We start from the raw sequence: 13,008 nt of genomic DNA, 5'->3' as shown, positions 1-13,008 counted from the left end.
CGGGATTGAACTTGGTCCTGGTGTGGGTGTCGGGGGATGGATTGTTGGATAGAACAGCAACTTCTCAGTGTACAGAGCAGGTGGGTGGGAGGGAAGGCATGCTGAGATAGCAAAGAAAAGAGCCCCTGTGAGCCAGGAAGAGCACCAGGCACTTCACAAAAGTCATCTCCTCAAACACTCACAGTCTCCAGTCCCCGACTCTCTTCATTTTAGAGATGCTAAAAGAGACATTCAGAGAGAGGAAGTAACCTACCCCTACTAAGCACTTGCAGAAAGACCAGGATGCAGGTTTGTTTGGCTTCAAAGGCTAAACTCTCTCCTCATATCCCCATCACCTCCCAAATGTTTTACAGTCCTACTAAAATGCTGCTGAACACACCACACTTTGTCCACCCGGGGATGACAAATGTCCTTTCAAGTGCCAATGTCAATACACTGGTGGAACCACGAAAATGTCATATTTCCTGGGAAAATTGGTCTATTTCACTGAAACGGTAGAGCTGAGGATGCAGCACGCATGTGCGACCAGGAGAAATGGGTACAAAGACCTGAAGTGCAGAGGATGGTGGAGAAGCAAGCAGGCAGGCCCCGGGGTCCCTGCAGGGATGCCCGAGCCCCAGAAAGCAGCCCCGGAGTACTCTTCTTTGGTGAATCCTAGTTTTTTTTAATTTATTTGGGCCACAGTGCATTTTACAGTCAGCTGCTGCTGAAACATCCTAGTTGACCATGGTCCCTAGCAACTACAAGAAACTATTGGAGTTCCAAGGCTGCCTCTCTGATATACTTTTTTTTTGCATTTTATTGTATTGAAGTATAGCTGATTTTCAATGTTGTGTTTCTACTGTATGGCAAAGTGATTCACTTATACACATATATGTATACATTCCTTTTCATATGCTTTTCTATGATGGTTTATCACAGTATACTGAACAGCTTTCCTTGTGGCACTTATTTTGTACTATAATATTAAAAATGATCTGTTCTCCATGTTAGATTATAAACTCTAACATTTTTATCTTTGGTTCTCTTTTCTTTGATGGTACCTTAATAGAGTAAGAGCTCTAACAGTTGGAATAAGTCAATAATGCGTTAATTTAGTCATTTTATAAAGGAAGGGCTTTAACTAAAACAAGACACCTTCCATGTGATCCTAGGAAGAGGCGCAGGTGAAGACAGACTGACATGAGCTTTTCTGCTCTAGAGATTTCTGCTGAGAAGCATCCTAATTCACAGAATCCTAACTCCAAACTGGACTTAATCCAAACTCACTCTCACCCCCTCTCCAGACTTTCTCTTGGGGTCCCTGTCTTGCCAGCTCGGTAAAAGGCGCCATCGGAGCTTGTGGAGTCATGCTGAGCTCGTGGCTCTCTATGTCCCCACCTCCCCTCATTTACCAAGTCTGGGTGGCCCTGGCCTCCAGGCCCCAGGGAACCGGTCCCCTGCTCACCACGTCTCTGCACTGCAGCCCTCTCTTTCCTTGTCAAGGTGGCTGCGCCAGGTCCCTCCCTGCTCCTGTGACTCCAGCCCATCCTCCCCCTGGCTCAGAGAGAACACTCTAAATCACAAAGCCGGCCACCTCACCACATGCTTAAAAGTCCTCCCATGGATCTCCATTTTCTGAAGAAAAAATCCAAATGTCTAGACCTGACATCCAAGACCTTTTGTTACCAGATCCCTGCTCGCTTCTCCAGCCTTATCTATAGCTGCTCCCCAAGGCACAGCCTGCACTCTCCTCTGTCCAAACAGGTGGCAGCCACTCAGAGGCCCATCTCCATGCCCCACCTTTAACCAGGCTCTTCCCTGCTGTACGGCCCCTTCTGGCTTATCCGACTCCTCTCATTCTTCAGCTCAACTCTGGCCTCGAAGGCCCACCCCTCCCGTCTGGACGGCCCAGATGGGATGCCTCCTCTGGGCCTCCATGCCCTCTGGAGTCACTTATCACCTGGTGTCAGGAGTCTGCTTTTGGGTTTTTAAGAGGAGATACTCAGGAGGTCGGACGGAACTCGTGGCTTAGTTAAAAACATTTGGAGGAAGATATGCACAGAGCAAAGTGCTCCACTCTTCCCTGCTGGCCAGAAAAATGTCCCCTGGGCTGTGCAGAAAAGGACTGGGAGGGCGAGAATGAGAAAGTAGCTGCCCTGCCTAAAGAGGCCTGTGTGCTCTGCTCCCCGGGCCGGGTGTGAGGACAAAGACAAAGTCCCAGAGGAAGAACCCACGGGATCTCTGAGCAGAAGGGAAGGAGGACCCCCAGGGAGGAAGGAAAGCCCCAAAGGGCAGCAGGGTCCACATGGCACATAGGTGATTGGGAATTTAGACATCTCACAGAGTTTACCACAATCCTGTGAGGCATAAGAAGTGATACAGTGAGTCTTGGGAGCCCTAGAATGTCACAGAGGTCACAGAGTCACCTGATCTGAGTTAACTCACAAACAAGAAAAGGGACCACTCCATGGTGACCCGCATTGACCAGTGACTGAAAGATAAATGCCACTGAAGGTGACATCAGTGACCAGTGGTCTTCCTCCCATCATCTGTGCACACCAAGCATAGATGTGATTGCTGGGGAGTGGAGGGAATGCCTTGACTGTGATTGAGCTGAGACCTACCCCAGCTAAACGGAGACTCAAAATAGAAACTGAACCTAGGCATAATAAAGAAATACAGATTTTCTATGTATCCCACACCTGAGTCTGTAGACTGAAAATCCTACCCATTCCAAGTGAATGAAGGAAATAACAGTTGATAAAAGTAGCTTGGCCAGTTAGGCACACATATTCAGAGCTGGGTTGAGTAATATTTCAAGCACCCTTCCTTCCTGTGACGGGAGAAGGCAGGTCAAGGATGGCTTCTCTGCAAGAATGAGGCTGGAGAGGAATTCTGAAAAAATGAATAGAACTAGGCAGGGAGGAAGACAAGAGCTGCCAAGCAGACAGAACTGCACATGCAGAGGCCTTGTGGTAGGAAGGAGCTGGGTTCATTCATGGGCGGAAATAGACTCCTGTGTCAGAAATCCTGAGAGTGAAGGTGAGTGATGAAACAGAACACCAATTTGTGCTTCTGAAACTCTCCCTCCTCAAACCCCTGTAGTTGGGGCTGGACCTAGTGACTGATTTCTAACAAACAGGATAAGATAGCCATGGGATGTCACCTCTCAGATTAGGTTATAAAAGACTTCCCTCTTGCACCCACTCTGTCTCTGGCTTTATCACTTGCTTGTTCTGCTGAAGCAAGCTGCCATATTGTAAGCTACCCTACGGAGAAGCCCTCATGGCAAGACACTGAGAGAGGCTCTGGCCAACAGCCAGCGAGGAGCTAAAATAACTGCATGAGTGAACTTGGAAGATCAGCCTTGAGTTGAGGCTTGAGATGACCGCAGCCTCCTGTATAACGGTTTCAGCCTTGTGCAAAGCCCTGAGCCAGAGGACCCAACTTAGTAATGTACAGATTTCTGACCCGCAGAACCAGTGACATCATACACCCATGTTGTTTTCTAAGTCGCTGTTTGGGGGCCACTGTCACACAGTGATAGAGAAGTAATGCAGCTGATAAGGTAGGAAGGTATGAGATAATGCGATTATCAATTATTGATTTCGGCAGTTAGTCTTAGGGTTTTAGTAAATTCTCTGCATGGAACCTGTGTGCAATTCACCTGAGCTTCTGACTCTGAATGTTTCTGATTCATAAAAAAAATCCATGTAGCATTAGGAGTTGTATGTAAGCTAGTATCAGATTCTCTAACATGGAAGTGGTATGGAACAACGGGAAGTTGGAAGGGACAGGAACTAACCTTTGCTGACAACCTGAGGACCAGGTTCTTGTAAATTGCTTTTGCTTCCAGTGTTGGCCCAGGCAGACCTTTCCAATGAAACTGAAGAAGCTTTGGCTATGGCAGGGACAACATTCTACCCTTTCTCTTTACTAAAAAGAATCCCTATACTACTGGGGGGGATCTACTTACCCAGGACACTTTCCCAGCCTCCCTTGCTGTGTGCCTGTGTGGGGAGGTAGGCGATAAGATAGAAGCGGAAATCACTGGATAGAGGTTCTGGGAGGTTTTTTGTTTTGTTTTGTTTTGTTTTGTTCTTAAATGTTGATTCATTGGAGAAGTACACTCTCTTGTATTTCTCTCTCTCCTTGCTGGTGCCTGGAAAGCACGATGACTAGAGCTGTGGCAACATTTATGACTATGTATGCAGGTCAGGAAGCAACAGTTAGAACTAGACATGAAACAACAGACTGGTTGCAAATAGGAAAAAGAGTACGTCAAGTCTGTATATTGTCACCCTGTTTATTTAACTTCTATGCAGAGTACATCATGAGAAACGCTAGACTGGAAGAAACACAAGCTGGAATCAAGATTGCCGGGAGAAATATCAATAACCTCAGATATGCAGATAATACCACCCTTATGGCAGAAAGTGAAGAGGAACTAAAAAGCCTCTTGATGAAAGTGAAAGTGGAGAGTGAAAAACTTGGCTTAAAGCTCAACATTCAGAAAATGAAGATCATGGCATCTGGTCCCATCACTTCATGGGAAATAGATGGAGAAACAGTGGAAACAGTGTCAGACTTTATTTTGGGGGGCTCCAAAATCACTGCAGATGGTGACTGCAGCCATGAAATTAAAAGACGCTTACTCCTTGGAAGGAAAGTTATGACCAACCTAGATAGCATATTCAAAAGCAGAGACATTACTTTGCCAACAAAGGTCCGTCTAGTCAAGGCTATGGTTTTTCCTGTGGTCATGTATGGATGTGAGAGTTGGACTGTGAAGAAGGCTGAGTGCTGAAAAATTGATGCTTTTGAACTATGGTGTTGGAGAAGACTCTTGAGAGTCCCTTGGACTGCAAGGAGATCCAACCAGTCCATTCTGAAGGAGATCAGCCCTGGGGTTTCTTTGGAAGGAATGATGCTAAAGCTGAAACTCCAGTACTTTGGCCACTTCATGAGAAGAGTTGACTCATTGGAAAAGACTCTGATGCTGGGAGGGATTGGGGGCAGGAGGAGAAAGGGACGACAGAGGATGAGATGGCTGGATGGCATCACTGACTCGATGAACGTGAGTTTGAGTGAACTCCGGGAATTGGTGATGGACAGGGAGGCCTGGCGTGCAAAGAGTCGGACACGACTGAGTGACTGAACTGAACTGAACTGAATGATCTTGATGAGGGAAGCCACACTTTAAGGATAACAGAACAAAAAGATGGAAGGAGCCTTGGCTCCCTAGAAGGGATGACATGGGAGCCACCATTCCAAGCCTGGACTCTTTGCAGTGTCACATGAGAGAAAAATAATTCTTTATCTTGTTTAAGTCATGATTATCGAGGTTTTCTCTTACAGGGAGCTGATAAACCAGTCAGTCCTAAGTAATACTTGCATTCTGAGTAAGGTATTTAGCTATATTTTGGGATTTCACTTTTAAATTGCCAAGACTCCAGGCTCTCAGAGAAAGATTTTCCCTTTTGCCCCTCTTGGTTAACAGTCATTAGTATGTTTTTGAATTGTGGTGTTGGAGACGACTCTTGAGAGTCCCTTGGACTGCATGGAGATCTAACTAATCAGTCCTAAAGGAAATCAACCCTGAATACTCGTTGGAAAGACTAATGCTGAAGCTGAATCTCCAATACTTTGGCCACCTGATGCGAAGAGCTGACTCATTGGAAAAGACCCTGATGCTGGGAAAGATTGAAGGCAAAAGGAGAAGGGGACGACAGAGGAGGAGATGGTTAGATAGCATCACCGACTCAGTGGACATGATTTTGAGCAAACTCTGGGAGATAGTAGAGGACAGAGGAGCCTGGTGTGCTTGCAGTCCGTGGGGTCCCAAAGAGTCAGACGTGACTTGGTGACTGAAAAGCAGCAACAACAACGCTCTCCAGAGGAGAGGAGAGGGGGCTAAAACTTCCCGCACTTTACCCCACACAGCATACTCTATCCATCACTGGTACTTATCTCAAAACATATTTGTGAGCTGGGGCTATCATCCCATTTCACAGATGAGGAAGTGGAGGCTCAGACAGATTGCATCACCCTCCAGGGAACACAGCTAGAATCTGACCCCCGACCCGTCTGGCCCCATAGCCTGTACTTTTTCTGCTGTCTTCCCACTGTCTCCCAGTCTGGAACTCTGAGACCCAGTTCAGGCAGAAGATGGGGCAAGTCAGATCATCCTGAGATTCCTGGACCAGGCTGCCCGGCTCTCACTCAAATCTTCTGACTGCAGCTACCAAATGAAGGTTTCTCTACTGCAAGGTGACTGAAGCAGACGGCCCAGCTGGTCCTCTCTGTAACTCACTGCCATCCTGTTTACTGGCCATCTGGCCCTCATCTCTATGATTCTCTGACTGTCCCTCCTCAAGGACCCTCTTAAAGGGACAGAAACTCTCCTTGGTTTCATAAAGAACCTCCATTCCTAAGTGACTATATTTCCAACCTTGACCAGAGCAAGCCTGCCAAAGAAAAGGCCAAAACCACAGGGTTTTCTGGGAGCAACACAAGTCTATTTCTAACCTCAGATTACAGCATCCAAAAGGATTACCTGTTCTAAGCAAACACACTCAAAACCCGTGACAGGAATGCAATCAGAGCCACCTGACTCCTCAGCAGGCTCCAAATATTCCCCAGCAAAACTTGCTTTATCCTGTTCAAAACGCCTCCGTCTGTCCCAGGAGAGACTGGAAATACACTCTTTCTAGGAGCCGCTGGAAAATTAGCTCACATTAGGAGAAGCCTAGATGATGCTGAATTGGGGACAGAAAGGTCCATTTGAGAGAGGGAAAAAAAAAAAAAAAGTTCTTTGTAACCAGGACAAGGCTAAACCTCCCTTCTCTCCATTGGTCCAAATCTATGCCAGCCTCCCACTGGCATCCGTGGGTGTGCTGAGAACAAGCTATGGATTTCTATAGAGACTGTCGCCATGGTACTAGGGGCCTTATTCTGCTATTTCAAGAGGAAAATAATCAAAAGGTCAAAGGAAGAAAATCTACCATAGAGCTTTCACACTACAAATATTTGTTAATGCTTTAGCGAGTGCCAGCCATAGCAAGATGGGCTGGGAGAGATGACCTGTCTTGCAACCCCCAGGAGTCAAGCACAAGATTGGGCACTGTCCATCTGTGATCCGATGTCTTTCTCACAACAACCTCGAATGGGCAAAGCAGGACAATCCTCAATTTTTCAAGTGGGGGAAAAATAAATTAAGGAACTTGCCCATGAGCATCAGAAGTGTCATACTGGATAAGACCAAGTCCCAGTAGAGGGTCCATTTAGGGGGTGGGGGAGATGCTGAATATAAAGTACTGTTTAATCTGTTTATGGAGACATGGGATGAATTAGGGAGCTGACAGGCAGGGGAGGGAGAGGGAGGAATCAAGATGGCAGAGAAGTCGGACGTGGAGTTCAGCTCCTCCTACAAATAAATCAATAAATACACCTGCAAGTGGAACCATTCACACAGAACATCTACTGAACAATGCAGGAGACCTCAGACTTCCGAAAAGACAAGGAAACCTCCACATAACCGGTAGGCTAAGATCATGGCATCTGGTCCCCTCACTTCATGTCAAATAGATGGGGGAAAATTGGAAACAGGGACTCACTTTATTTTCTTCGGCTCCAAAATCACTATGGATGGTGGCTCCAGCCATGAAATTTAAAAAGGTGCTTGTTCCTTGGAAGAAAAGTTATGACAAACCTAGAATGTGTATTAAAAAGCAGAGACATTCCTTTGCTAACAAAGATCTGTATGGTCAAAGCTATGGCTTTTTCAGTAGTCACGTATGGATGTGAGAGTTGGATCATAAAGAAGACTAAGTGCTGAAGAATTGGAGCTTTCGAACTGTGGTGCAGAAGACTCTTGAGAGTCCCTTTGACTGCAAGGAGATCAAACCAGTCAATCTTAAAGGAAATCAACCTTGACTATTCATTGGAAGGACTGATGCTGAGGCTCCAATACTTTGGCCACCTGATGCGAAGAGCTGACTCATTGGAAAAGGCCCTGATTCTGGTGGAAAGATTATAGGCAAAAGGAGAAGGGGGAGGCAGATGACAAGATGGTTGGATAGCATCACCAACTCAATGGACATGAGTTTGAGCAAGCTCCCAGAGATGGTGAAGGACAGGGAAGCCTGGCGTGCTGCAGTCCATGGGGTCACAAAGAGTCAGACACGACTGAGTGACTGAACAAAACAAAAACTGGGTAGAACAAAAAAAGAGAGAGAGAGAGAGGGAGAGATAGGGAGTTGATAGGGGTGTTGAGTCAGCTGGGAGGAGCACAGAGAAAATCTCACACTGTCTGTTGGCCTGAGGGGCGAGGAAAGAAAACCTCGTTGTCAGCTAGTGGGGACTGCAGGGGAGAAAGCTCCCCTGGACCTGGAGCACCAGGAGCTGGGCGGAGAGTGAATGAGAGGGGTGGCAAATGGAGCCTCTCCAGCACAGGGACATCTACTGACCACACTGGGCCCATGCTGGCCCGGCTGGGTGGTGCCAAGCCCCATCCAAACAACTGAGGATGGAAGGGGAATGCTTCTCAGTAGGAACTGACAATCACTATGCTAATTCTGGTTAACAGCCACCAAAGCCAGTGGCTTACATGAACAGGCATTTTTTTTCTTGCTCGTGCATCTGAGGACAAATTGTGCCCCTGCTGGGGTCGCCTGGGCTAGGCTCCAGGCTCCAGGTTGAGTTGGGTCTGCGCCACTTGCTCCTCATCCGATGTGGATTTTCTCATCTCGGATGACAGGCATACAGACCAAACCGCACAAGCACGCTGAGACCCTCTGCTCACTTCGTGTCCACCATATCCCGCTGGCCAGTACGAGCCTCTTGACCAAGCCCAATAACAGTGCCGTGAGGGGATAAAATGCCAGCTATTTGATTGAGAAGCACTGAAAACCCATTAGTTGAACAACATGATGTATAACCCTGTCCTATAGGAATGAAGAATTAGAAGCAATATTTTAATCTACCATCTTCCCCCAAGGGAAAATAAAAATGTTAATACCAAAAGAATAGAAATAGATTCAAAACTACCCGTGTCAACCACAGTGGTCTCATGAAATGTGGCATTTGGACACACTGGGAAGTTTGGGGGGATGAGCGTGTTTGCTGGATTCTTGGAGTCAAGTCTCAAAAATTAGAGGTTATAGAGGTTGGAGCGGGGAAGATCTCTAGTGGAGATTTTGGGACTCTGAACCCAATGGCATCCTATTCGTGACATTTACAAATGACATGATGATTACATTCCAGAAATTACAAAGTTAGGGATCACAACCCAACTGAAATACTTGGATGTACTGAAATACTTGGAGCCCTAAAATACTGTGAGCGGCATGTATGAGAGACTGAATCCAATCACATGATGTTCACAGGGTAAGTCATTCCCACTAGGACTCAAAACTTGACCACAGGGACACTAGATTAGCGGCTTTCACTTAGTTCTGGGCTTCTAAGTACAGTCCCTCTCTGCGCCTCAGCGTCTCCTCTGGGGCTGATAAGACCTGCCTCAGACAGACAGGGGAGGGTTCTGAGCAGCACTGTGCGTGAACTGAGCCTGGAGTCTAGGAGGTGCTCCATGCATGTGGGTGCCTGCACACCTTTGCCTGAGGAGCAGCAGGTCTGCCTGCCACCTAGGGACTCCAGCTGACTCAAAGATGATGCTGCATGGGGTGTGCCCAGCAGAAAGGCTGAGCGGGAGCCCACTACAGGGGAGGAGCAGGAGCCCACTGCAGGGGAGGAGCAGGTCCCACTGCATGTTAGCCCTCATCTGCTAAGTATCTGAGGTTGATACTCACTCAACCTCAGGTATCTGGCTTAAAAGTGGGACCTTGACAAAAAGGATCAAGAAAGAGTTCCAGGGAAGGGAGGGGAACTCAGTATCTTTTCCAACCAGAAGATTTTAAGGAATTAGGCATCTTGAGTCATGATGCCAAACATTTGCCAGAGTGAAGTTGAAGGGAGTGACTTTGATTTGGGGAATGTGGCACGCAAGGCTGGATCCAAGGTTGAAGGCTGTTGGATGCCAATGACAGGCTGTGGATTTAGGCTCAAAGTAGGGAGGGACTTTGAACCCATCACTGTGGTCTGAGTTTGAAATGCACTGTCTTATCATGGGACTTCCCTGGTGGCTCAGACAGTAAACTGTCTGCCTGCAATGCGGGAGACCAGGGTTCAATCCCTGGGTCGGGAAGATCCTCTAGAGAAGGAAATGGCAACCCACTCTTATCATGGGGCTTGGGTCAGATAGATCTTGTCCAAATCCTGGCTTAGCTTACTTCCTGTGCAACCTTGGGCAAACCCTTCCATTTCCCTGGCCTCTGCCTGGGTCAGAGTTCTACTCACATACAATGCTAAGGAAGCGGTAACAGATGGCAAAGATTCTCTGATTCTGCCTGCCAGTAAGAATCACCTCTCCCTCCAGAACTAAGGGGGAAGCAGAAGCCATGTGAGGGGAACTACTGAAGCCCCCTTGGCACCAGGGAGAGTGAGACAACGAGAAGGTCGCGGTTTATTGCCCCTCTCTCTGCAGAATGGCAGTCTCTCGGGAGACAGGAAGGATGAAGGTGCTGTCGGCTTTTTGGGCTGTCCTTCCAGGATCTGGCGCTAGACCTGACATCGTGGAGACTCTGATCAACACTGAAAAGAAAGACAATGAGGGAGAGAGGGAGAAAAGGATTAAGAACATTCCATATACTTATCGCTCCTCCCTTACAGAATCTGATCTTCCCTTGAACCTGATAAACTAGGAATTGTCATCCCTCACTTTCTGAATGAGTGCAAATTGGGCTCAGCAAATTGCCTTTTGTAATGTATGAGACCTAGGCAAGTGACTTCCCTGTGCCTCAGTTTCCTCATCTGAAAAATGGAGGTGGTGATAGTATCATCTGGCTCATAGAGTTGTTATATGAGTATTGCATCATATATGTATCACATGATAAATCTTGACTAAATCAAGTGTTTGATTAGAAGATTTTTCCTTCCATGCCATGCACCTCTACAAACAAATATTTAAGTGGTTCCATCACTGTAATCAATGCCACATACATAAATTAATTTTCTTTCCAAGGTTGAGGCCTGAGCCCAATTTTGATAAACCAGAGCTGTCCACATGTTTCTAAGCTGGACTTTTTTTTTTTTGGAGGGCAGTGAAAATGCAGCACACAGCAAAGGAGGAAAAATCACTCTAATAAAATAGTGCTAAAGCAGTAAATGCAGATCATGGGATTCATGAGGATGACAACCCACCAGTGTCTATGAATATTTGATCAGGTTTGCTTTCAGGAGCGTGGTCTGGAATGTGCAGGCAGGCTGGGGTTCAAGCTTGCAAGTGATATACATGTAGGTATGAAACCAACTCCTGCACCCGGGCAGCCCTTCCGCCTGAAATTTCTGCCTTGCCAACTTGAAGCAGGCAGTGTGTCAACCGAAGGGACAAAGGGCCACCCCTCCCCACCCCAGAGTGACCCACATGGCCAGTGGTTCCCCGGCACTGATCTGAGATGACGCTATTAACAAGGGCTGAAAGCCACTCAACCTGCTAGAGAAGATCTGGGTTCGTGTGAACCAATGTCCACGTCCCAAGCTGTCCTCTAGCCCCTTTCAGGGACAGGTCTGGGAGCAGCTCAGGTTTCCCACTGCCGGGGCCTGTCTAAACAGATCCCGTTACACCCCAGCAATGCCTCCCTGAGCCAGGGACACTCAGCTGGGGGAGGTCAGCTTTTGGTTTTCTGGACCTTGGGATGAGAGCATGTCGATGGGGTCTGGCAGCGTCCAGCCCTGCATCCAGGCCTATGGCTGCTACTTGAAGCTGCACATAAGAGGGCATGCCAGGTTTGAATCCTAGATCTGCCGCTTTCTAGGTCTGGGGCTTGAGCAAATCCCTTAGCCTCTGAGCCTCAGTTTTCTCATCTCTGAGTGTGAAGACATAAAAGTATCCAGCTCTCACATTTATTAAGAGACGCAAGTGATATAACCACACAAAATGTTTCTAAGGATGCTTAACCCACACTGCTGCTGCTGCTGCTGCTAAGTCGCTTGAGTCGTGTCCAACTCTGTGCGACCCCACAGACGGCAGCCCACCAGGCTCCCCCATCCCTGGGATTCTCCAGGCAAGAGTAATGGAGTGGGTTGCCATTGCCTTCTCCATAGCCCACACTAGTGCTTAATAAGTCTGAGCTACTTTTATCATTTCTTCCCATTGTTACTGCTCAGGGCATGTTCCTAGGAAACAGTTCCACACTGTATTGGCCAAATTCATCTCTGTTAGACCTAAGTGGAACAATGAGATAGTCTAGTGCCCAACCATTTTTTAGAGATTGAGACTTTGGGGCCTACCTGATAGGCAACTTCCTCCAGGTTACGCAGGTAGCTGGTGGCAGAACTGAGCCTGAATCCAGGCCTTCTGAGGCTCCTCCTCCTCCCCTTCCTCCTCCTTCTTGTCCTCTCCCCATCCCCCTCTGCACTGCACTCTCCAGCAGACAAAGTGTTTGTACACGTAGCTGTCCCCTCCCGTGGAATCAGGGCCATGCAGCCTTGTCTCATTTGCATCTGTCCTTCTCTCCTGCAATGCATTCTGGGAAGCTCCTCTGAGCTCTGGGAATTAGGATCCTTCTGACAGACTTCTTCAGGTCCAAAGGAAATCAACACCTCTCTAAGATTTCTATTTGCCCTCAAATTTCAGCCCAAGCCTCAGTAATATCTCTGTTCCTCACTCCCTCCATTTCAAAGGAGAGCTACAGAAACACACCTGCCTCTGGCTTCTTTCTGTGAAAGCTAAGTAAATGTTCAGGGCACAGGGGCTTTTCTCCTCACAAGGAAGAGGAAAGGAAGAGCAGGGTTTGTAAAAATCATGCCCCAGGCACTGAGCCTGCTGCTAAAACATGAAGGTCACTTGTGGTATTATAAATGTTATTTTTTCCATAAACCTGAACTGAATTGTAGTCCAATGTTTGCCTCAAAACAAAACAACACAGGCTTTGAACCTAGACAGATGTGAGTCTGACTCCCAGCTCT

The 13,008-nt window shown here is 47.4% G+C and overlaps 1 long non-coding RNA gene across 1 annotated transcript; it reads right to left on the bottom strand.

Moving 5' to 3' along the window:
- Positions 1 to 10,478: 10,478 nt before the first annotated feature.
- On the bottom strand, positions 10,479 to 12,725 carry LOC113879066. The gene is made up of 2 exons (XR_003507182.1): positions 12,331 to 12,725; positions 10,479 to 10,632 (listed from the first exon to the last, which is right to left on the bottom strand). It is a non-coding gene; the product is annotated as an uncharacterized LOC113879066 (long non-coding RNA).
- Between the last annotated feature and the right edge of the window lie 283 nt (positions 12,726 to 13,008).

This window comes from Bos indicus x Bos taurus, chromosome 20, assembly GCF_003369695.1.
Source record: "Bos indicus x Bos taurus breed Angus x Brahman F1 hybrid chromosome 20, Bos_hybrid_MaternalHap_v2.0, whole genome shotgun sequence".
In the NCBI taxonomy this organism is placed as follows: Eukaryota; Metazoa; Chordata; class Mammalia; order Artiodactyla; family Bovidae; genus Bos; species Bos indicus x Bos taurus.
This window is presented reverse-complemented; position numbering and strand designations above follow the sequence as displayed.